This window comes from Cupressus sempervirens, chromosome 1 (genome assembly GCF_028749045.1).
Source record: "Cupressus sempervirens isolate cs-2001-9-10 chromosome 1, ASM2874904v1, whole genome shotgun sequence".
NCBI classification, from domain to species: domain Eukaryota; kingdom Viridiplantae; phylum Streptophyta; class Pinopsida; order Cupressales; family Cupressaceae; genus Cupressus; species Cupressus sempervirens.
The window spans coordinates 540,488,771-540,512,765 of record NC_143118.1 but is presented as its reverse complement, the minus strand read 5'-3'; the positions used below and the strand labels follow the sequence as shown (position 1 = coordinate 540,512,765).

General features: G+C 34.1%; 1 protein-coding gene across 1 annotated transcript in view; it reads right to left on the bottom strand.

Annotated features, from left to right (window-relative positions):
- Positions 1-7,817: 7,817 nt before the first annotated feature.
- LOC149578593 (Metallo-hydrolase/oxidoreductase superfamily protein) overlaps positions 7,818-23,995 on the bottom strand; it is a 243,528-nt gene continuing 227,350 nt past the window's right edge. Inside the window, exon 9 of the mRNA XM_089830048.1 lies at positions 7,818-8,451. The gene's annotated coding sequence lies outside the window, so the exon portion shown is untranslated. The remainder of the gene's footprint in view (positions 8,452-23,995) is intronic.

Genomic DNA, 23,995 nt, shown 5'->3' with positions numbered 1-23,995 from the left:
AAATCCCCAAAATAGGGTTCAAGATTTGCAAAACCTTGATTTGGGTAAATCGAGAATTGACATAGAAATCTCAATTTCTTCAATTCCATAAACCAAATGGACCCTAAAGAATGACCTATGAAAACTATTCCTTCTAATTCAGATAATAAATCTCCCTAAGATATGCAAGCTATGTTTTTGTATTTTTTTAGGCTAAAATATTGACTATGAAAAGCAAATAAAGGTTCTAAATGCAAGATACCAATTACCTCTGTATGGCAACCACTAGAGAGGTATAGGTTATAAAAATAGAATTGTTTAGATATGGTGTAGAAATACAAAAATTATTTACAAAAATAGAAATTCATGAGCAAGAGAGGTACAGGTACATATTGTCCCTCATTCAACACCAAACATGTAACAAAACAACATTATGCAAGAACCTTTAAAAAACATTGTTATCGATACTTTCCTTCTAGATTCAAAACATAAATATTCAATCCTTATCTAGAATTACCCTCAAATGATGGAGAGATGATTTCTTTACCCTACAACCCCAAATTCTCATTCAATTCTATTGCTTAGTAACTTGCAACCAAATACAACAAAATCATGATCAATTAGTGTTACAAAAGATGTTGAAAAGTTTCAAGATATGTTCTAGTTTTGTTGCATTGATGAGTGTGCTATATGCATATTAGGATCTATAGTGTTATAACAACTTCTTTAAGAAGACTAAGATCAACATATTACCAATATGGTTGCAATTAGAAGAGATCAATTTTAGGGAACGAAGGTATGACACATTTCAACAAGGGCAACAAAACATTACTTTTAATAACATCAAAATATAGATTGTACCCATAGTCAAAATAAGGAACTCAATGATAAAAGTGCAATGTAAATAGTGAAGAATCATTGTCTGTAGCCAATAAAGAACTCATGTCTTTGGCTTCTCTCCCTCCTATCCAAAATAAGATTCAACCACTCTGAATCAAGAATGCACATGTAGATGTGTTCCATGTAGATGGACAATAGGTGGAGCTAAAAAAATGCACCACATTTACATTATTTTAATAAGTCCATAAGTTTTTTAATTTATAGACCATCACCAATGTTCAAACTCTGGCTGCTATGGCCAAGAGAATTTCTTCAATAAGGGAGCAAATAAAAAGTCTTTATTTCCTTGCATGTTGAGGATATTACCCATGGCTATAAGAGTCAAAGTTACATTGTTCGTGATGGTCTATAACATAGAATACCTAATTAATGGCTTGTAACAAAAATGCAAACATGTTGCATTTTTCAGCTCCACCTGATGTCTTACGCATATCAATTGAGATTGCATATTGAACTAGGGCTTCCTTCTGCATTGCTGGAAACCAAGAGATTGATATAGTTAACATCTAATATTATCTGCATTAATTTGGTCCATGTTGGTTAACAGTTTGTCCCTCTTGCTAGCTTGGCTTTACCTTGACTCTAGATGCCCAAAATGTGAGGAAACAAAAGGATGTTACCAACAAATAGGTCAGTGTATGTGTTATATAACTACCCTTTTAATTATAAGGTACAACTCCCTTATATGCAATGAATTGTGTTTTTAATAGATCATTTGGATATGGGGGTGTGCTCTTAACTCAAGAGTAGGAGAGGCTAAACTAGGATGTTCATAATTACAAACACCCTAGGCAAAAATAGATTTAGGCAACTTATAACACCTAGTGGAATGGATATCACAAGCTACCTTGAAGTTCTTCTAACATTTGCTCCTACTTCTAAGTGTAAATTAGTTCTAGTGAAATGCAATCTAGAGATAAAGTAGAGATGCTAATGAAATATGAAATGGAATCAATTTTAACTGATAACTCTCCACTAAAATAGGATCTAGTAAGAAATCACCAAATTCAAAAAAATGTGTCCTACTATCCCATAGCAACTATTATGAAATGTGAAGTTATCTTAGCTGAAGTAGATAATAAACAGAACATTAGAGATGTCAATCTCAAATGGAATTAAGACCACACAAGACCTAGTTGCAGATATCAATCAAATCCTTCATTTTATACAACCTCTTGATTCTCACTCAGTATCTAGAAATACAGGGTGAAAATTTGCATAAAATTGTTGATCCTTGTATTATCCAATGAGGTTACATTTATAATTTGTTGTTATCCTTTTCTACTTTTGGCAGAGCAACAGTCATAATATAAAAGAGAATAAATGTGAAAATATCCAGTCGTATGAACATGTGACATCTTCTCCATAAGTGATTCCAGATCCATGGTATTTCTAAAACACTTAGTGACCATTTGGCTTCCTGCAATATTAGAAAACTCTACAAAATATTACTGTTTCTATATCTTTTGTTGTTTTGCACCAAATACACATATTTCATATTCCAATGTTCAATAGAACTTTGAATTGCAATCGCCGATCTCAAATCAACGGTCAAGATTAAAACATTATAAATTTCCTTTATAACTTCCTTGGCGGGTCCACCATTCCACGCATCAAATTGTCACTTTCTCACATTGTCTAAAATTCATGCAACTTTGGAAAGTGGGAAAGCATGCACCGTAAATCAACTGAAATTTGACAGTCGAAATAAAAGATCTTAATCTTTTGTTTTATTCTGCATTGTGGGTCCATTTTTCATCTATACACACCATAGCATACATGTGGCAGTATTTTATTGCCTGGATGATCTGACATTGACTTTTCTTGCTTCATGGCACCTCATGACTAGATTTTGATTGTGCTTCATGGAATGTGATGGGTCAACAAGACACATGTCTCATGTTGCTTGCCCACATTGTTTATTTCTCAAGCACTTCTAGAATGCGGGGAAGTGTCGTGCGTTGATCTTTCAAGATCTAATGACTGGGAACATGCACTATATTATGTTTAAAAGAAAAGGGGCCCAACTGACACATAAGATTTTGACTTATCAAATGACCAATGAAATGCATTATTTTGTTTGTTTGACTTTTTAATTTTGTGATTCAGACAATCAAACATGTTTTGATTCGTCAATTTGATTTTGACTTTGGTCTTTGCCAAATTTGATCGTGTTCCTTGCCATTTGTACATTTATTTGCTTCTCCTACATCGAATTCAATTGATTCTACTTGTAGTTCATTCTAACGATCTATATATTGTTTTCAAGCTTGGTCTTCGATGTTTCTCTATTGTATTTTCTTCGTATATGCCCGTGATTTCTTGATTCTAGTTACATGAATGCCTTTAATGGAAAATTTGATCATAGAATTAGGGTGTCTCAGAGATTTGTAGAAATACTTTCATGAGGGACTACCTTTCAACATGAATCTTTATCTTCAACATCATTAGGAACAAAAAATATAAATTAGTAGAAAATCCAAACCTTCTTCTCATTAGGGTAACACATTACAAACCCTCTAAACCCTAATCCCCTAGCTTGGATTGATGTATTGCTCACATGATTTTTTGCATTAGGATAGCTCAAAGGAATGATGAAAAGAAAGATAATCCTATAGGCAATCTAGACTCAAACTTGACATTATATTGAATCAACCCTATTCCTAAAAGTTTGAAAAATATAGGAGACTAAAATCATGACAATAGTCCACTCAAGCATAATATTTTAATTTTTCTCTGAAAAATAAATAGTAAAGGATATCCAGCATATTAATTTCCAATTTCTCTTGAATATGTTCACTAACATGATCAATTCATAGATAGAAAACAAAATGTCTAATGCAGATACAATGAAATTTTTTAATTTTGCTTCAATTACTTTAGATACAATGAAAAGTTTAAGAATTTAAGCATCCTACATACTCCATAAATTTAACAAAATCATTATAACTAACTTTTATGCTATCAATGAAAATAGGCCCAAACCATGTAATGATGATGGAGCTATGTGATGTATTCTCTCGTTAACACAAAATTAGTGTTAATTGGAGGTAATTCCTTGGGTAACCATTCTTTCTGAAGATGCGTGTATCTCAAGGGGACCTTGATGTCGCCTTTTGTCTCATCATCATCAGAACATGATCGCCCTTGAGCAAGGGAAAATTGCATATGTTTATTGAATTTTCTTCTAATCTTTTGACCTCTAGTTTGTCTCTCTTTCATAGACCAACTACATGTTTCACTATCCTCTTCTATTCCTGCATTTCCCTCGCTTGGGGAAGACAAATCTGACAGATACCTATTTGGTGGTTCTTGTAGTCCATCAAATGAGAGATATAGTTGAAGGAGAAAAATATTTTGCTATAAAATGAGGCTAATATTGATGAAGTTGGCCTAAAGTTAATGTTGAATGTAAAGAGAAAGCAAGCATGTAATAAACTTATACCTCTTGAATCATTTCACTGTGTATGATCCTCGTTAGAGGGGTACAGTTTCCTACATATGTAAATCATTTGTCTTAAGTTAGTTACAAATTACATGATACTTAAGCTACAAATTACATAGAACATAACATGAACAATATGCATACATCATAATCATTATATACTTTTTAATTTGTTACCTTTACAAAAAAAAAATTATCAGTAATCAACGCCAAGAATAGAGTATCGTAACAAATATTTGCAACATCTATATCATAAGTCACCAATACTATTATCATTAATCATGATACTATATTAATCATGACAACTTATTACAACTCAAATTTTCAATGAATATATCAATAACTCTTACAATTAATTGATCATACCTAATACATTTCCATTGATCATGTCATTTATCATCTTCTTTGTCCATCTCATCATCATTATCGCCATCATCATCGTCATTGTCATAATGACCATTGTCATCATCATGATCATCACCATGACCATCATCATCATCGTCGCCGTCGTCGTCGTCATCATCATCACCACCACCACCACCACCACCATCACCACCATTACCACCATCATTGTTGTCATCATCATCACCACCACCACCACCACCACTACTACCACCATCATCAATACCATCACCATCATCATATCATCTCCTTCTTCATCTTCACCATCATCATCATCTACTTCGTCTTCCACTTCTTTGGTATTTTCATTTTTAATCACATTATACTTTGCTAGTCTTTCTCTTGGATCATGTCTAACAAAAATTGTCCAACCCAGTTTATGTGGAACACCAAAGTAAAAAACTTGCTTACATTGGCTTAGAAGAACATAGGGCTCATTTCCAACTGGCTCAAATGACCTTGTATTAATCATTGTAAATCCATTATCATGTTCAATAATAGTTCCAATCAAGATCATTTTGATTCTGACAACAAATACAACTAGTTTGAAGGAATTAAAGTCATACTCAATTATATCATCCAAAATGTCATAGTATCTATTTTTAGATTGTTGACAATGCACATCATTTCTAGACCATTCTGATTTAGACAACGAAAAAAACTAGTTTGAAGGAATTAAAGTCACATTCAATTATATCGTCCAAAATGCCATAGTATTTGTTTTTAGATTGTTGAGGATGGACATTGTTTCTAGACAAAATATTAGCAACCTCAAAGACTGTAGTTATCCTAGAATTACAAGTTCTCTTTGTGTCATCCAACTTTTTTTATGTGAAATTTATAGCCATTTTCGTACATAGCTTTGTGGTGTTTAACCTATTATTTTTCAAACATGTCAAAATTATGCATCTATCCATGAGTTGATATTAAACAAATTGATCATGATAGATTAAATTATACATACCTTGCCACCTCTTAAACTATTTGCTAGATCAATTACCATTGATGTAACATTGGAATCTCCATTACGATGAACAACTTTGACCAATGAAGCAACAACTTTCCATGTTAATTAACAACCATTTTGTTGAGATCATTCAATCCATATAGTCATCCAATCAAGATTGTTTGTAATATACAAATGAAGTGCATCCCACTCACAAACAATTGTATAAAATAAATAGACCAATTAGAAACAATTTATATTGATGATGGATAAGAATTCACTAACTACAATAACATCTTATAATTACTTTACACTTTCCTCAATCTAGCTTTCCCCATCAAGTACTCCCCTTTGAATTTGGTAAGTGAGATGGGATCCCAAATGCAATCTACATGGATCTTTGATGCAAACTTGAGAAGATATTCTCTAATGTATACCATGGTCTAGTATACCATATATCCCTCCACCATAGAACCCTCAAGACGTGCTCCTTTTCGAACCAAGCCCTTCAAAAAAATTTAGTGTCTCTCAACCATTCACATTGACCTAGTTGGTATAGGTCCTCACAATTAAATCTCTTCAACTAAATGTATGAGGTAGTGTTCTTATGTGTTGAAAAAAGTTGAAAGTAGACACTTTTGCATCTCACACAAAAGTTGCAAAAATTTTCTCTTCCATTGTGTTATGTTTTTTTTAATCATTTTCTTTAGATGACAACCACCTAGAAGATATTCATCACACCAAACCATAGTAACGACACTCTACAAAAAAATATACAATAAATTACAGAAAAAGAAGCAAGATGCAAAAATAATATTTATACAACAAATTAAACAAATAACACTTATAACCTCATGTATTTATCAAGATCATATATAACTTGTTTTACACTCATGTTGTCGAAGTTGTGTGGGAGAGAGAACGTATTGCAATAATAATAAAATGATCTTTTCAATATATTATGAAATAAATTAATGAAAAGTACATGATGTTTTACAAATTTATTGTAAATAAAGAATAATGTGATTTACCTTGACAAAGATATGTCAATCATGTGTTTTCAACCCTAACCCAAAATCACCTTTCTTTTATATGAAACTCCTAATGTTTGCAACAAATCATGTGGGAAATTTTGATTTTTTATAGCTTCAAATATGACATTAGTTTGTTGATGTGTTAGTAACCAAGAATAACACATATTAATTTGGTTTCCATTGCTATTTGATTCAAGGAAAAACTTCAATGCATGATTGGATTCATCTATGTCATTACAAATTTTGATTCAAGTTTTCTTTTTCATGTCTTCCATCTAATATTTTTCATAGTGTCTCTATTACATTCTTTCCAATATGCATCACATGAAATAAATCCATGATTGGGAGGTGCTCATAGTACAACAACCTACTAAATTGTCTAGGATAGCTTTTAAGTCCTTTTAGAAGATGCTCATCAATGCCTTGAGGACCTTCATGAACATAAATTACATCATTACTAAATAAAAGAAAGTATCCAAATTTAAATTTCACACAAAAACCTACATCAGATCAAATGACATTGCCTCGACAATTCATTCTATTGTATACCAACTTCCATATGTGAGGTGTCATTCTTTGTGGCTTTGATGTTGTCTCTTCTATCTCATTGAAAAATGTTTTTCGGTAATTTGATACTTATGAATTTTGTGGAGAAAGTGTTTATGCTCATCGAACACTTTGTTTCCTAAACTTTTGAATGACGAGATTTCATCTTTATACAACAAATTGGACATGCAAATTTTCCCTTTGTCTGAAAACCTGCAAGATCATGTATAATTGGATGACATCTGTACTAGAAGATTCATATTTACAATTATGACGCGCAACTTAAACATACAATGAAAATGCATTAGCATTATTACATACCAAAAATATGCATTAAGAGTTTTACATACCACAAAAAAGTGTTAGCTCAGGGGCATCATGTATTGTCCATACAAGCATTGCACGGAATTGAAATTGTCATTCACCAATTGGTCTAGAGATGTTGTACATAGTGACCCCATTCCATAACTCCAACAACTCATCAATCAGTAGCTCAATATATATATTCATATCTTTCACTTGGTACTTATTCATATATTTACAATTATCATGTGCAACTTAAATATACAATGAAAATTGGTTAGCACTATTAAATACCAAAAATATGCATTAACAGTTTTACATACCACAAAAGTGTGTTAGCCTAGGGGCATCATGTATTGTCTATACAAGTTTCGCATAGAATTGACATTGTCTCTCACCAATTGGTCTAGAGATGTACATAGTGACCCCATTCCATAACTCTTAACAACTCATCAATCAAGGGCTCAATATATACATTCATATCTTTCACTTGGTACTTACCTAGTTTGATGAACTTAAAAAAAACATAATTATTATGACCATTTTGATATTGTGTTTGTAAATTAATTTAGATGACTATTAAATAGAAAAATACCTAGTACAATCATTGCCAATATTATGTGCTCCCTCTTTATGGGCATCCAAAGAGGAATGTTATTGTTAATAACAAAAACATGTTAGACTGATGCCAGACCAAGTAAACAAATCTTATCTCTTCAAATGGATTGAGATCGTCTATTGCCAATGAAAGCTTTAGATTACAAGGTTCTTCTTTAAATATTGGCCACCTATCTTCTATGTCCTCAAATGTAGAACCATCTGTAGACATTCACATAATGTCATCTTGACTTCTATTGTGTGCATGATAATCCATAAATTGTGCCAAGTTAGTGCACCTGAATAATCATTACAAATGTGGAATAATGAGAATGTATTGAAGAACTTTGTGACACACCGTTTAGGTTATTTGATCTGATTGATATCTACTAATGTGACAATCAAGGCATTGTGTTGCAAATTAATGTTGTTTATGATATATAATATAATTGGGACATGCATGTATTTTGTAATAGTCCATTCCAATATCTTTCATAATAGATGATAATTCTCGATAAGAAGGGGATATAATGTTTAATGGTAGTAACAAACACTCACCTATCAATCTATGAATTTTTTTTTATAAATATACAAAACATTATTGGTATGCTAACATAGAAGATGACAAAAATGACACTATATGTTAGCATGTGTGAGATTGTTACATTGGATATACCATTCATAACCTTGAAGTTTACCAACAACAATGCAACAGAGATAAGTGTTGTTTGGGAGTGTTGGTACAGGGGCTCATATGCCTTTTCAATTATAGGTATATCAAGGTTCTCATCATCATCATCATTGGATGTGCTATGTAATGCCCTGCCAAGGGATCCAAAGAATTAACCTAAAATTTCACTAAGTTTGGTAGCATTTTTTTTTTGAAAGTAACTACCACATATAACTTCTGCACAATAATGGAAGTAATAGCAATGTCCATCTAATAGTAAACATAACATACATAACAGATTACATTCTTTAAGATCCCTTAACGTTGGATTACATCTACAAACATCTAACACGCATGAATCCATCTAGTACAACATCCACATGAAATAATAATGATAAGTCCATGTTTATACATTACATTTCAAATACTCAATCATCCACTGTACATGTCACAGGGTATGACAAGCTCAAAAGAATATACATACATAGAATAAGGTACATCATCCTATTCTAATCCATGATACATCAAAGTAAAGATAATCACATGATATACATGATACATCATCATAGAAGACATATACATCCATCGTAAAGATCAAACATAATAAACTAAGTGCATAGTTCCTCTCAACCGTTAATAGCATCATTAGACCATCGTGGATCCTAGCCATCTCTCCGTGCATAACATTCAAAAACACTGAAGAGATCATCGGTACTAACATAGTAGGAATGTCACTCCTAACAACATCATATGTAGAAAATATTCTAACATGCAAATATAAGCATAAGATAACATCATCTAATATATGCTAATCATCAATGAAAAAGATACATATCCACCATCATGAAGGATGCATCAACCACTATGTCTCAATGAATCTCAAAATGATAAGAGTGGAAAATACACTATCACCCGACCGCATTGTACCTAAGTGGTCCACTCCCACCGTGCTGAGGAGATAATCTCAAGTCCCAAACAGGCTAAGAAAATCACATAGCACAAACCTCTATAAGTCCAGGAATCCTAAAAGTATACTAACTCAAAGGTTCCAAACACAAAATCGACATCAAATCCCTAGAGGCACACAATGACATGTAGGAACCTACTATGTAAGCGAGAAAGTGTTATCGCATTTATCACGTACAAGTTACCCTGGTAGTTAGCTAAACTCCATGGGTCCAAACTAATCTAATGCGGCCACTAGTATCCTCTCATACTAACGAGGCATACTACGGAATGCAAGGTTGCAACCATGCATTCTCACTACTCCCATCCTAGCCTGTACAAGCACTCAAGGCATGGGCGAGAACAAAAAACTTATCTTTTTAGGTTCATTTAGTTAGTATTAGGTGTGAATGTTATCACTTATTAATCCAACTTACAATGAGTTACCCTGGCAGCCTCTTAGGGCCCTGACCCCCATTGCAAGCCACTTCCTGTCATTACATGCAGATATCCTACCCTAATGCTCATGGAATCATAAATCTCAAAATCACAAAAGATAATCCATAATAAAATCATCAAATATGCATAAAAGCATCAAATCTCCATGAGCAAACATCCATAGAAAATCATGAACACAACAGCTCTCTATTGGCAACTAAAGTATCACTGATAATCAAAGTATCCAATGGTTCTCAACAACCAAAATATATCTCAATCATATTGATCGAAGACTCCAAAAATGGTTGAGTCAAAGCATGTCACAACATGACATCATCAAGAGTAAATCCACATCACAGTCCCATCATGGCGACTAGAAAATAACCAAGGATAACTGATCGATGACCAAAAATAATGGTTAAGTCAAGTGTCTCATACATAAGAATCTCAACTATAACAATCAGTAATCGCATCCAATACATAGAGCATTCCATCACACAACTATGGTTGAGTTTATAAAGATCGAGATTAAAACATCATCATGACATCACAATCACATAACTCCCAAGCCTCTAGTAGACGTCCTATAACTGGTTAACACTAATCAACCCAAAACCCAAAACATTAGCATAAAGAATACACAATGCAAACACATGTTTTGATTTTACTAAATTTACAATTTGAATTTAAATGCAAAAGTCTCGATTTGCATTTCCAAGTTTAGAGAAAGAATTTGAAGGAACATTTATACATTTAGAATGAATACAAATCCATTCTTTAATTATAATTTTAATCTAAACGTCCCTCACCAAATCAATATTTAATATACTTAATAGAACAATTAATTTTAATCATGAGCCTTTGATATAAATCAATTATCAATTTACAATTATAAAACATATAATCGTATTTACATATTATATACATACATATATATATATATATATGAATATATAAATTATTTTATCATTTAACAAAATCAAATTAATCAAATTTGATTAATGCCAAAATCGAAAATGGAAAACGTTTTTTTAAAAACAACACACATTACATAATATGACTGCTGGTACGCAGGACCCTGCGGTCACAGGGCCTGCGATGACGGTACACTGCGACCACAATGGGGGGTGCGGGTCTCGTCCCCCCCCCCCCCGACTCAAAGTATAAAATGTTTATAATTTTTTTTAAAATTGCTTACACGATTCCTATTTACGATTTGTTTTAAAACGTTTCTTAAAACATTTTCGCCCACAGGTATGTTATCTGATTTTTTAACAAATATATATTATATATATACATATATATATAAGTATATGTATATATGTATGTATGTATATATAAATATATATAAATATATACAGAATTAAAAATATCACAGTATATGAACATATATATATATATATATATATATAAATATAATTGCATATATATATATATATATATATATATATATATATATATATATATATATATATATATATATATATATATATATATATATATATATATATATATATATATATATATATATATATATATGTATGTATGTATGTATAAGCAAATTGACCATATATGAATATAAACAGAATTCCTCCATAGACCTCTGATCTCCAAAATTTCTAATAATTAATCTAATGGGTTTGACTATGAATCTCAACCCTAGCCCCGTGTTCTTTTCAGATCTATGCATATAAAATTCTCAAATAAATTAATCTACCCATATTGAGAATGCACAATAAAATATGAAATTCTTCAGAAGACATATGGAAGACACGAAGAAAACAGGGAATGCATGGTGCGGAAATAGTATAAGTAAAATCACAAGAATCTACCAGGATTTTGTGCTAAATCACTCTTCCTCAGAAAACCCGCAGAGCAAGCTCCTCCCTTCTTCAGAGTTCTCGAGTCCTCCAATGCTCCAATTGCACTCCCGATGCTATGTCTAAGCTTTTAGGAATGTTTGAATATAAAGAGCTTTCAGGAAACATCCAGAATGCTTCTAGAAACAGCTGGAAGGTGTCACCAACTAAGCATGGGTCTTTTCCAACCTTCAAGATGAGCCATAGGGTTGTAGACACCATGTGCTTAATTGATGCACTAACTCCTGTGTTGTTGACACATGAGAAATAGAAAAGTGTGTTAACTCCCATACAAGCTTATAACTCCAATTCGCTTTTTATATAATTTCTATTTAAATATTTATAACTTTTATTTTAATTTTTATAACTTTTATTATTATTATTTATTTATTACTTTATTATTATTATTAATTTTAATTTCTAATTTTCTTTTATTTATTTCTTTTTCTTCAATTAATTCCCATTTAATTAATTATAATCAAAATATCAAATAACATGATATTTTATATTAATTTTTTCAAATAATTAATTTATTAATTAAATCTATTTATTAAGACTTAATTAACAGGAAATTCACCATAGACCTCCAAGATAAAATATGAAAACCCATCATAGAGAAAATCACTCAAAATCAGTCTAAAGGGTTAAAAAATCACGAATTATGTCATCTGACACATTCGGTGGGTAAAATATCCAGCTACTTGTCCTACCTCACTAGGACAATTGGCTTAAGGGTTTGGGATTTGGACTTGAGAATTTATCTCCCTTCTCTTATCATTGAGATAGTATAATAGGGTACGCTCATCCTAGCAATTCAGAAAAATCGATACTCGGTACTTGCAACCTGCAGAAAAACCATGCATGTACATACAATATATAATGCTAAGCTAAACAAACAATGGCAGGAAGTGGTGCATCGTGTAGATCCTGACTAAGCAGGTGAGTACGACTCCCTTCCTTAACCACATCAGAAATGCCATACAATAAGAAAACACCCACACCATACACATGCAAGTATGGGGTAAGTATCCATAATAAAACACATGAGATAATAACCATCAACTAATCATCAACCATAGCTGAAAACAATATAATGATCATCATGTATGCACGAAATGTAAAGTCTAAATTATCTCATCACATAACCACTGAATCCATAACATAATGTCTGATAGTCTCAAAACAATACCACTAATCCATCAACATAAAACTAGTCCATCATAGTCTGATAATAATAGCAACAATATGTCTAGAAAAGATGTGACCGAGGGCAGGCACTACATCCACCCCCCCCTTGGGTTAGGCTTACTCTTGGAAGCCTACAAACAAGTAGGGATATAACTCCCTCAATCTAGCTGCATCCTCCCAAGTAGCTGAAGAATCATCAGTAGGGTCCCATTGGATCCTTACCTGCTCGATGGTTCGACCCTTGAGGGTCAACTCCCGCTGCTCCAGAATACGAACCAGCTCCAAAGCTAGCTGCCTGTCCTCTACCTGCAATGCATTCCAATCAAGAACGTGTACAATATCAGGTATATACTGTCGAAGCACTGAAACATGGAAAACATCATGACTGCGAGCTAGGCTGGGTGGAAGAGCAAGGCGGTAAGCAACCAGGCCAATCCTCTTTAAAATCTCGAATGGTCCCACAAAGCGAGGTGCTAGCTTAGAACCCTTTCCATATCGGATCAGACTCTTTCGCGGCCGCACTCTCAACAAAACTTTATCACCCACAGCAAACTACTTATCAGTCCTATGAGCATCAGCATACTTCTTATGTCTATCTTGTGTCGTAGTCAAGTGCTCATGGATACGCACTACCTGTTGCTCCATATCACGAAGCATCTCAGGACCCAACAGGATGCGATCCTCAAGACTGTCCCAACTCAATGGTGTATGACAAGGATGTCCATATAATGACTAAAATGGTGCCATGCCAATAGAACTATGATACCCGTTCTTGTAAGCAAACTCCACCAGGTAGAGATAGTCCTCCCAATGTGTCTGCCTATCCATCACATACATCCGTAACATATCCTCCAAAACTTGATTCACCCTCTCTGTCTGGCCATCAGTCTTTGGATGATATGCCAAACTGAAGTTTAATTGCACTCCAAGCTCATGCTGCAGCGATGTCCAGAATGCAAATGTGAATATAGGATCCCTGTCAGAAATGATCTTTCTAAGAATACCATGTAATCTCACAATGTCACGCATGAAGACATTAGCTACAGAAGCTACTGTGTAGGAAGACCTAATCGGTGAAAAATGAGCCACCTTAGTCAACCGATCAACGGTGACCATGATAGCATCATGACGTTGAGTTGTCATAGGTAATCCCACAATGAAATCCATGGAGATAATATCCCATTTCCAAGAAGGAATGAGATTTGGCTGCAAAAGTCTATTCAGGTGCTGATGTTCTACCTTAACTCTCTGACACTCAAGGCACCTAGCCACAAAATTAGTAATATCTCGCTTCATCCCAGACCAAAAGAACAAATGTCTCAAATCAGCATGCATCTTCTTGACACCTGGATGTGCTGAGTAAGGTGTACGATGGGCTTCTGCCAGTATCAAGGTGCGAAGCTCATCTAAAAATGGCACATAAATCCTCCCCAGATGTCTTAAAAGACCATCTAATTCTTGAATGTAACCTACAAACTTACCTTCCAAAGCTCTTCCTGAATCTATCTCTCTGCACACTTCCTGATACCAGGAATCCATAGGAAGTGCCTGGAGAATCCGACTCCTCAAATCCACACTAAGGGTCATCGATAATACCACATGTCTCCTGCGACTCAAAGCATCCGCCACCACATTCTCCTTACCCTAAATGTACTTAACCTCAAAATCATACTTGCATAGAAACTCCATCCATCGCCTCTGGTGAGCATTCAAATTAGGTTGAGTAAAAATGTACTGTAGACTACGATGATCGCTATGTAGCTCAAATATGTGCCCCAACAAGAAATGTCTCCATCTTGTCAAAGCATGAACTACTGCTGCTAACTCAAGATCATGCGTAGGATAATTTAACTCATGATCTTTGAGCTTGCATGATTCATACGCAATCACCCGTCCATTCTGCATCAACACTGCCCCAATCCCTTCAAGAGAAGCATCTGTACACACCATGAAATCACCTACTGGATCAGGTACGGCTAGAATCAATGCACTAGTCAAATGCTCCTTGAGCTTCTGAAAAGCTTCCTCACATTTCTCTGTCCACATGAACTTCTTTCCTTTCCTCTGAAGAGAAGTGATAGGATGTGCTATCCTAGAGAAGTTATGGACAAATCTGCAATAATAACCGGCTAAACCCATGAAACTATGAATCTTTGGCACATTAGTTGGTGTAGGCCAATCTATTATCGCCTGAACCTTTGCAAGATCCACTGAAATACCATCACCCGAAATAACATGCCCTAAATACTAAATCTCCATTTTGAAGAATTCGCACTTAGCTGCATTGGCATAAAGCTGATTGTCTCTCAAACACTGCAATACCAACCGTAGGTGTTCCTCATGCTCCTTCTGAGTCTTAGAATATACCAATATGTCATCAAAAAACATGAGTACAAACCTGTCCAACTAAGATAGGAACACACCATTCATCAAACTCATGAACACCAATGGAGCATTAGTCAACCCAAAAGGTACCACTGTGAACTCATAAGGCCCATAGCGAGTACGAAAAATGGTCTTGTGAATATCTGCTTCCTTAATGCGAAGCTGGTGGTATCCTGACTTAAGATCAATCTTGGAGAATACTGTAGCTCCCTTGATTTGATCAAATAAGTCATCAATCCTAGGCAGAGGATACCTATTCTTAATAGTCACCTTATTCAATTGTCTGTAGTTGATACAAAGGCGCAAAGAATTGTCTTTCTTCTTCACAAAGAGCATTGGAGCTCCCCATGGTGATACACTAGGTCGAATGCTCCCTTTGGCCAAAAGTTCTTCTAGTTGAAGATGTAGCTCACCCAATTCCTGAGTAGTCATGCGATAAGGAGCTTTAGAGATAGGCTCCGCTCCAGGAATCAGATCAATACTAAAGTCAATGTCCCTCTTTGGAGGCATGCCTGGAATCTCACTTGGAAAGACATCTGCGTACTCCTGCAAAATTGGGTGATCTAAAGTCCCCTTCATGGGATCTTTTTCAATCGTCCACCAAGTGGCCCCAAAATTCTCTAAATTAGTGATCGCAAATCTTGCCTTAAAATTGTTGTCGAACTCCTGCATGGCAAAAATCCTGTCAAGGGAAATAAGCCACTGCTCGACCACATAACCAGAACCTTGCCCATTGAAAGGCTTAACCTTGGATCTTGAAATATCCTTCATTTGAGTGGACACAATGGACCTCTGACGATCCTTTCGAGGACTTCTAGATCTAGGTCTATGCTCTTGTTCTGTCTAGTGCACTTTGGGTTGTTCTTGAACAGGAGGTAGACGTTCTAGAATAGTTTGCATCATCTGCCTCAAACCAACCTCTTCAGACTCAGCTTGGTCCTCTCTACGACTCTCTTCCTGCTGCCTGCTAGAGTGCTCTTCCCTGCTCTCTACATGAGTCGATCCCTCATGGGCAGACTCATGGACACTGATAGCTCTGTCATGACCACAGCCTCTACCACGGCCTCTACCACGGCCTCTAATAGAAGACCTAGTCCCAGATACCATCCTACAACAATACAAAGTACTATTACAACCACACGTTGCAATAGGCTAAGTTCAGTTCTATGTTTAGGTTTAAGTAAAATTTTCAGTTTTAAAACTAAGTGTTGAAGTATGAAAAATATACAAGTAACAGTTTCAAATTCTATTTTCAATTCACCTAGTCCAAGTTCGAAAAAATACACTTAATAGTTCAAAGTTCTAGTTGTTCCAAAATACCCAGAGCTCCCAATGTAGAAACTTGGGCTCTGATACCAAATGTAATGCCCCGCCAAGGGATCCAAAGAATTAACCTAAAATTTCACTAAGTTTGGTAGCATTTTTTTTTTTTGAAAGTAACTACCACATATAACTTCTGCACAATAATGGAAGCAATAGCAATGTCCATCTGATAGTAATCATAACATACATAACAAATTACATTCTTTAAGATCCCTTAACGTTGGATTACATCTAAAAACATCTAACACACATGAATCCATCTAGTACAACATCCACATGAAATAATAATGATAAGTCCATGTTTATACATTACATTTCAAATACTAAATCATCCACTGTACATGTCACGGGGTATGACAAGCTCAAAAGAATATACATACATAGAATAAGGTATATCATCCTATTCTAATCCATGATACATCAAAGTAAAGATAATCACATGATATACATGATACATCATCATAGAAGACATATACATCCATCGTAAAGATCAAACATAATAAACTAAGTGCACGGTTCCTCCCAACCGTTAATAGCATCATTAGACCATCATGGATCCTAGCCATCCCTCCATGCGTAACATTCCAAAACACCGAAGAGATCATCAGTACTAACATAGTAGGAATGTCACTCCTAACAACATCATATGTAGAAAATATTCTAACATGCAAATATAAGCATAAGATAACATCATCTAAGATATGCTAATCATCAATGAAAAGGATACATATCCACCATCATGAAGGACGCATCAGCCACTATGTTTCAATGAATCTCAAAATGATAAGAGTGGAAAATACACTACCACCCGACTGTGTGGTACCTAAGTGGTCCACTCCCACCGTGCTGAGGAGATAATCTCAAGTCCCAAAAAGGCTAACAAAATCACATAGCACAAACCTCTATAAGTCCAAGAATCCTAAAAGTATACTAACTCAAAGGTTCCAAACAAAAAATCGACATCAAATCCCCAGAGGCACACAATGACATGTAGGAACCTACTATGCAAGCAGGAAAGTGTCATCGCATTTATCACGTACAAGTTACCCTGGCAGTTAGCTAAACTCCACGGGTCCATACTGATCTCATGCGGCCACTAGTATCCTCTCATACTAACGAGGCATACTACGGAATGCAAGGTCACAACCATGCGTTCTCACTACTCCCATCCTAGCCTATACAAGCACTCAAGGCATGGGCGAGAACAAAACACTTATCTTTTTAGGTTCATTTAGTTAGTATTAGGTGTGAATGTTATCACTTATTAATCCAACTTACAATGAGTTACCCTGGCAGCCTCTTAGGGCCCCGGCCCCCATTGTAAGCCACTTCCTGTCATTACATGCAGATATCCTACCCTAATGCTCATGGAATCATAAATCTCAAAATCACAAAAGATAATCCATAATAAAATCATCAAATATGCATAAAAGCATCAAATCTCCATGAGCAAACATCCATAGAAAATCATGAACACAACAACTCTCTATTAGCAACTGAAGTATTACTGATAATCAAAGTATCCAATGGTTCTCAACAACCAAAATATATCTCAATCATACTGATCAAAGACTCCAAAAATGGTTGGGTCAAAACATGTCACAACATGACATCATCAAGAGTAAATCCACATCACAGTCCCATCATGGCGACTAAAAAATAACCAAGGATAATTGATCGATGACCAAAAATAATGGTTAAGTCAAGTGTCTCATACATAAGAATCTCAACTATAACAATCAGTAATCGCATCCAATACATAGAGCATTCCATCACATAACCATGGTTGGGTTTATAAAGATCGAGATTAAAACATCATCATGACATCACAATCACATAACTCCCAAGCCTCTGGTAGACGTCCTATAACTAGTTAACACTAATCAACTCAAAACCCAAAACAATAGTTTAAAGAATACACAATGCAAACACATGTTTTGGTTTTGCTAAATTTACAATTTGAATTTAAATGCAAAAGTCTCGGTTTACGTTTCCAAGTTTAGAGAAAGAATTTAAAGGAACATTTATACATTTAGAATGAATACAAATCCATTCTTTAATTATAATTTGAATCCAAACATCCCCCACCAAATCAAAATTTAATATACTTAATAGAATAATTAATTTTAATCATGAGCCTTTGATATAAATCAATTATCAATTTACAATTATAAAACATATAATCGTATTTACATATTATATACATATATATATATATATATATATATATAAATACATATATGAATATATAAATTATTTTATCATTTAACAAAATTGAATTAATCAAATTCGATTAATGCCAAAATTGAAAATGGCAAACGTTTTTTTTTAAAATAACACACATTACATAATATGACTGCCGGTACGTAGGACCCTGCGGTCGCAAGCCCTGCGACATCAGTGGTATTGCGTACCACTGCCATCGCAGTACCTGGGATGGCGGTACACTGCGACCGCAGTGGGGGGTGCGGGTCTCGTCCCCCCCCCCGACTCAAAGTATAAAATGTTTATGATTTTCTTTAAAATCGCTTACGCGATTCCCATTTGCAATTTGTTTTAAAATGTTTCTTAAAACGTTTTCGCCCACGGGTATGTTATCCAATTTTTTAACAAATATATATTATATATATACATATGTATGTATATATATATAATTATATGTGTGTGTATATATATATGTATGTATGTATATATAAATATATATAAATATATACAAAATTAAAAATATCACAGTATATGAACATATATACATACATACATACATATATACATATATATATATGTATGTATGTATGTATGTATAAGAAAATTGACAATATATGAATATAAACAGAATTCCTCCATAGACCTCTGATCTCCAAAATTTCCAATAATTAATCTAATGGATTTGACTATGAATCTCAACCCTAGCCCCGTGTTCTTTTCAGATCTGTGCATATGAAATGCTCAAATAAATTAATCTACCCATACTGAGAATGCACAATAAAATATGAAATTCCTCAGAAGACATATGGAAGACACGAAGAAGACAAGGAATGCATGATGCGAAAATAGCATAAGTAAAATCACAAGAATCTACCCGAATTCTGATGCTAAATCGCTCTTCCTCAGAAAACTCGCAGAGCAAGCTCCTCCCTTCTTCAGAGTTCTCGAGTCCTCCAATGCTCCAATTGCACTCCCAACGCTATGTCTAAGCTTCTAGGAATGCCTGAATATAAAGAGCTTTCAGGAAACATCCAGAATGCTTCTAGAAACAGCTGGAAGGTGTCACCAACTAAGCATGGGTCTTTTCCAACCTTCAAGATGAGCCATAGGGTTGTAGACACCATGTGCTTAATTGATGCACTAACTCTCGTGTTGTTGACACATAAGAAATAGAAAAGTGCGCTAACTCCCATGCAAGCTTATAACTCTAATTCGCTTTTTATATAATTTCTATTTAAATATTTATAACTTTTATTTTAATTTTTATAACTTTTATTATTATTATTTATTTATTACTTTATTATTATTATTAATTTTAATTTCTAATTTTCTTTTATTTATTTATTTTTCTTCAATTAATTTCCATTTAATTAATTATAATCAAAATATCAAATAACATGATATTTTATATTAATTTTCTCAAATAATTAATTTATTAATTAAATCTATTTATTAAGACTTAATTAACAAAAAATTCACCATAGACCTCCAAGATAAAAATATGAAAACCCATCATAGAGAAAATCACTCAAAATCAGTCTAAAGGGTTAAAAAATTACGAATTATGCCATCCGACACATTCAGTGGATAAAATATCCAGATACTTGTCCTACCTCACTAGGACAATTGGCTTAAGGGTTTGGGATTTGGACTTGAGAATTTATCTCCCTTCTCTTATCATTGAGATAGTATAATAGGGTACGCTCATCTTGGCAATTTAGGGAAGTCGATACCCGGTACCTGCAACCTGCAAAAAGACCATGCATGTACATACAATATATAATGCTAAGCTAAACAGACAATGGCAGGAAGTGGTGCATCATGTAGATCCCAACTAAGCAGGTGACTACAACTCCCTTTCTTAACCACATCAGAAACGCCATACAATAAGAAAACACACACACACCATACACATGCAAGTATGGGGTAAGTATCCATAATAAAACACATGAGATAATAACCATCAACTAATCATCAACCATAGCTGAAAACAATATAATGATCATCATGTATGCATGAAATGTAAAGTCTAAATGATCTCATCACATAACCACCGAATCCATAACATAATGTCTGATAGTCCCAAAACAATACCACTAATCCATCAACATAAAACTAGTCCATCATAGTCTAATAATAATAGCAACAATATGTCTAGAAAAGATGTGAACGAGGGCAGGCACTACATGCTACTATTATTGTCTTCATCATCTTCATTAGTTGCGCAGTAACATCTTCTTCAATCCTATTCTCTAGCACATTATTAGCTACCCCAATACCAACATCTTCAATTGTGTTCTCTGCCTCAAGATCATCTTCTTCCATGGGAACATTACCTTTTGTTTCGATATTCACACCTCCATGTTCCACCAGGTTGAAATCCACATTCACCAAAAGACAAATATCATTTCCCCCTTCAATATGATCATGTTGCCCACAATGTCTCTAAGCTGTTGTGATTAGAATTCTTCGATTCTTTAAGCCCTTGCACGTTTTGAAAGGACAATAACATTTTCCATCACCTTTTCTTTTGAACCAAGACCACAATCTAACAATTGTTGACTTATTTTGTTTTGGGTTTATATTGTTAGGCATGGATTTTCTTCATATGCAAATATTTGAGCTATAAAATTATATCAAATATAAACATACATGCATTACTAGTATCTTTGTATATAATCAAAAATAATTAAATAATTAAATATTACTATCTCTTCAATAAGCTTGGCATCTAAACAAATCAAATGAATATATATATATATATATATATATATATATATATATATATATATATATAAGAAAAATGATATATTTAAACTAAATAGGTGTGGAACAAATTCTCTTAACCCAAATGCAATATTTTTCATGAGGCTAATGGTTCAAAATTGATGTCTTGGGATAATTTGTGTCAATGGGGCTTCCTTGGTTTCTCATGTGTATTATGTGTCATAACAATGAGAATTGTGTTTCTCATTTTTTCCTTCCACATTCTTTGTCTACAAAGATTTGACATTTCTAGTGAGGAGTTAGTTATTAGGCTTGTTGTTATCTCCTTTTTAGCCAAGCTTTGGGTCTACCAGGGTAAGCCTCTTGTTTAAACTTTGTCATCATACATTGTTGACGAGTTTGTGAATTAGTGTATTTTTAGGTACTTTGGGTTGGTTCTATTGTATTTTATTGGAATTTCTATGATTCTCTTATACTTAATATACTATGATGAGCCCACCATAGTACTTGATATGCATATAATAATTTATTTGTATTTTATCAACTTTACTAAGACTCTTTGATACTTAACATACTATGATGAACCCACCATAGTAGCTAACATGCATATTATAATGCTATATATTATAATTAAATTTTTGTGTGATGCAATAATTAATTCTATTTATAGTTATGGTTAGGAATGAGCCAATAAGTATATGTATTTTCCTTGTTCATTAGCCAGATGACAATCCCAAGACATGAAACATGAGCTACAATTATGGGCAGAAATTATGTCATAATGGAAGATGTAGTCCAAGGCTATAATAAATGAATCTTTATACAAAATAATATTTCGTCTGGCTATTCCGTGTATATTCCCAATGGATATTTTGTCTGATACTAGTCATCGAACCAAATAATAGTCTTATTCCTACACGACTACATAATCCATGATGGCAATGTCAAATTTCATTTTAAGTTTCATGTTCTAGTTCTCTTTAACTTTCTTTTATAAAATACGTTAGTTCTTCATAGACAACGACATGTGTGAATACAATGTAAATAACATTTGCTACCATTTATGTTTTAGTTTCAATGGTGGTGAATAAAAGTGGATGGTGACTATAAGTTAAGTAAAAACTTTATTTGATTTGAGGTTAAGACTCCTCAAGCAAGGACTAGTTGAGGTGATGTACCTTGTAATGCCCTACTCGGAGATCCTTCGAACACAAGGATAAAACATGCACTAAATATTTTTTTTTTAAAGATAAGTTGCTTAACAACAATATAAAGTAACCAAGTGCAAGAGTGAAGCATCAACACAAGGTGATGAGAATAGGGAACATGACAAGACTCACATGTTCACCTACACCAATGGAATTCTTACAACTACTTCCAAAGATCTCCAAGCTCTAAGCTACAACTCACAAACCAAAGATCACACGAATCATGAGAATATACCAAGGGGATGTTCTCTTTCAATCCCAAAGTAAAAACTCCTAGCATGGTTAGACATGTACAAGTCTATATCCACTAATCATATCAAAATCAAGAATCACAAGCAAAGACCAACAACGATAATGCAGAAGACGAGGGCTCAAAGTTACAGCCACTCCTCTACTAAACATTATGCTGAAAGATAAATGTCGACTCTTGAAATTTGGCTAAGCTCGAAATCCTGAAGCCCTGAAATTTGCTTTAATCTTTATCTTAACTTGGAGAGGTCTAGAACCTATCTCAAATGAATTGTCGCATATATTAAAATATATCTTAACTATAAAGAATTAAATATACGTCAACTTATACTTAAACAATATATTTTAAACCCTATAGAAACATAGTTTTCAACTAGAAAGGTGTGAAATCCAACAAGGTGGCCAAAACCAACTTGTAGACTTTTCTTGGCCAAGCCTAAATACCCCTTGCTTCTCGTGCAAGGAAGTGCATTGGTCTCCAATCTTGTGCAAGACTTTGCATCACTGCACACAAGGAAGTGCATTACTCCACATGAGAAAGTGCAACACTCCACCCGATTTGCATCACATTGTGCGAGGAAGCAAACACTCCACGTGAGGAAGTACATTCTCGCATGAGGGAGAATGTATGTCTATGCAAGACAAT